At 52.0% G+C, this 3,419-nt stretch overlaps 1 protein-coding gene and 1 non-coding gene across 2 annotated transcripts in view; both read right to left on the bottom strand.

Annotated features, from left to right (window-relative positions):
- LOC117997523 (histone H2B type 1-C/E/F/G/I) overlaps positions 1-3,419 on the bottom strand; it is an 881,166-nt gene that overhangs the window by 403,864 nt on the left and 473,883 nt on the right. The window lies entirely within an intron of this gene.
- TRNAQ-CUG lies at positions 2,630-2,701 on the bottom strand. Its single transcript has one exon. It is a non-coding gene; the product is annotated as a tRNA-Gln (tRNA).

Below are 3,419 nucleotides of genomic sequence, written 5' to 3'. Positions count from 1 at the left end.
CCGCAGTGGCATAAGAAGAATTTGGTGGGAATTAACAGCAAAAAGACCGCAGTGGCATAAGAAGAATTTGGTGGGAATTAACAGCAAAAAGACCACTGGTTTGTGCTTTTGAGTAAGTGTGGGGCGTTTACAAAAGGTGATTTTATGATTATCTAAGGTGCATGATCTTCAGTACATTTCCTCTATCTAAATTTAATAAATAAACGGTAGTAATAAATAACAGTGATAGCGAAGAGGGAACTTGGAACCACCGAAGCGTAGTTTTACAAAATATGATTGATTATCTTTCTCCTTGGACAAGAGTCAAGGAGAATAATTTTCTGAATAAGTGTAAAAAAATTAAAGCGCTGACTTTCCATGATACGCGTGTGTTCCCTTTCGTGTTAAGTGTGCTGTTAGTCGGAAGCGGATGAGAAATTTGTCACCTCCTCCACGAAGAAACCGTGTAAGACACGCCACTGAAATGCAGCCCTGGGTCTTGTTTACAGACAATACAGAATATGGGAGACGCCAATGTTTCCAATTGTTCTTTCTTGGCAACAGGGACCGCCCCCCCCTCCCCGCCCCAGGTCACACGCCACGGTAGCTAGCTGTCGCCTACAAGGTCATAAAACGGCACGATTTGCAAGGGGATGTGGAAGCAGAGAGGGCTCACCTCCAGCAGGAGCAGGTGCATGCTCAGGAAGGACAGCGTTGCGCTGTGTCCTGCGAGCCCTGGGTCTCCAGCCTCGGCTGCGGGGCGCGCTGGCTTCTCTGACCTCCACTGACACTGGAGCTGCTGGTTTGCGACCACATTTCCTTGCTTCTCGCCTCGCGCCCCGACGCCTTCCTCCTCCAGCAGAGCCTCTTCCCAAAACCAAACGTCCCCAGTGATTCCCAGAGTGACTGCGCTTTTCCAATCTGCATAACGGGGCCCACGGGGGAAAACCAAAAGGCCGACTTCAGAGAAGGTTAGTAAAGGTTTTATTCGCCGGCTTCCTGAGCTGGGGAGACGGTATTTCAGACTGCTCTGAAGAGGTGCCCCGAGATTGTTAACTCACAGGGGGTCGTAGGCAGGAAGGGGAAGCGGAAACTTGCTGGAGAGCCCCTCTCCGAATCCTGGCGCTCACAAGGGACCATCTGTTCGGTTGTAAAAATTCCGATGTACTGATTTCCACATCGACGCTTAGAAGACCCACAGGTCATGTTAATACATATGTTTCTATTATATCCGATTGTTCAAAAATATTGTTTGCAGGACTCCACTTAACTGGTTTTCTGGGTTTTCCTGTTTTCCATATTTCCTGGAGGTCGGGCGAGACGGTCCCAGAAGGCTGATATCAGTCACCTACTGCATGTTTAGTGCACAAGGGGCTTTGGGCTCTCGGGCCAGATGGGGAACAGCAGAGAGGAGTGAGGAACAGCACGTGCAAAGTACTCAGGGACCCCTCGCCTGGAACGGTTGTGGCCACAGCCAAAAACACCACTGTCCTCGGGAAGAAGTCTATGAATCAGCTCATGTCCCCTTCCCTGAACGAGTAAAGCTTGCTGGTGCAAACTGGAAGCCTCACGTCTACCGAGTATAGACTCTACTGTGGATTGTATCTTCCTGCCCCCGGTCTTCCGACCCAGACCTCTGAATTGGGGCTGCGATTTGTGTGCTCTTGTCTGAGGACTGTTTTCTCTCCGCCTAGATCGACTCACCTAGACCCACAGCTTAGGGGTAAATCCTTTTCTAAATTACCATCTTGACTTTTCTGGGTCCACGACTGTCACCAAATTTCCTCTTGCTCTTCTCACAGGCCATCTTCCCTCTTGTCTCAGTTTGGGGATCTTTTCCAGAGATTTCCAGTTCCAGCAAGGCTTGGGAGATTTCCTTGTGCGTTTCCTTCAGGGATTTCCCCTCCCCCCCCCCCCCCCCCCCCCCCCCCCCCCCCCACACACACATGAGTTGTGCGCCGCAAGCATTAAACTGTAGGTTGGCTAGTGTAGGGGTCAAGGACAGGCCGCACCAAAATGTGCCACTTTGGCTTGCAGATTATTTTGAGCTGAAAACAATCAAGGCCCAGAAAACTTAGGAAGAAACTTTGACACACCCTTCCCCCAACTGCCTAAAAGAACCTGCTCCAGGAAGAGAGCTATCACCATAGATAAGGACGTCATACTATGAACACAGGGTGGTAGACAGGGAGGAGCCCAGCAAGACCCGTTTGATCCAAGTTCTCTCTGTGTCCCATTGTTTCTCAGTGGCTCAGCAAACATTGCTTTACCAAACATTTTTTTTCTTTTTTATCATCCTGCGAATTACTTCTCTTCCCTTCCAAGTCCCAGACCCCCTACCCCTTTCTCCTTAGCTTGGAATAACATATATACCTCATTTTGGTCTTGGAATCTCATGTCTGTTTGGGTTCCCTGAACCTTTGAAATTAAATTTGATTTTCTCCTTCTAATTTGTTTCATGTGAATTTAATTCTTAGTTCAGCTAAAGAATCTTAAAGAATCTTGGTCCCCAGTGCTGGTGCCTGGACACCGATTCAGTACTTGTGACAGGAATATCAAGAATAAGTTTGGGCACAGCAATTTGCGAGAAAAAAGAGCATGGCTAGCAGAAAGGAGCTGAAAGTCTAAAAGTCACAGGGAAAAACCACAGAGGTCCCACCGAGATTTGAACTCGGATCGCTGGATTCAGAGTCCAGAGTGCTAACCATTACACCATGGGACCCGTCTTGTCAAGCGTGTCCCTCAAGGCTCTGTTGACCTATTTCTCCTTCCTTAAATCCAGTTACTTGAAAAGGGCAGCATTTTGCTTTTCGTCCTCTAGGATTAAGTGATGGACGGTCACCTGTTGCACACCTTCTACACCAGAGTCTTACTGAACAGCCCTGACCCCAGACGTCAGGAATCCCCGCTCCAGCCCCGAATTCCCTCCCACGCGGTTGGGGAGCTGGGCGCCCGCGCCCCTGTCCCTTCGCTGGAAAGCGGGCGAGGCCGTGGCGGAGCCCGAGCCCTCCCCGAGGAGCAGGCTCCGTGGCAGGTGCTTCGGCCGCCCTGCGAGAAGGGGACCACGGTCCCTGTTTCAGGGGTGCGGAAGCCGAGGCAGAGCCCCGGGGTCCTTCGCTTGGTTATCAGGTCTTATTCGCGCTCTGGAAAGGTTTCCCTGCCCACGGGGGAGCCGCGCGGCGGGCGCGTCCGGAGAAGAGGAGTCGCTGGGCCTGCGCGGCGAGGCTGGACGAGGGTCCCGGGGCGCGGGGAGCACGTCGGGTGCGGACAGATCGCAGCCCCCCGTCTTCCTCCTCCTCAGCGCTCCGCTGAGGCTGACATCAGTCACCTACTGCACGTTTAGTGCACAAGGGGCTCCGGGCTCTCGGGCCAGACGGGGAACAGCAGAGAGGAGTGAGGAAGAGCGGGGAGCGGCGGGGTCCGAGTCTGACCTTAAAGCC

This window comes from Mirounga leonina, unplaced genomic scaffold, assembly GCF_011800145.1.
Source record: "Mirounga leonina isolate KUSES-001 unplaced genomic scaffold, KU_Mleo_1.0 Mir_366, whole genome shotgun sequence".
In the NCBI taxonomy this organism is placed as follows: domain Eukaryota; kingdom Metazoa; phylum Chordata; class Mammalia; order Carnivora; family Phocidae; genus Mirounga; species Mirounga leonina.
Note: the sequence above shows the minus strand (reverse complement) of the source record. Positions and strands in the feature narration are given on the sequence as shown.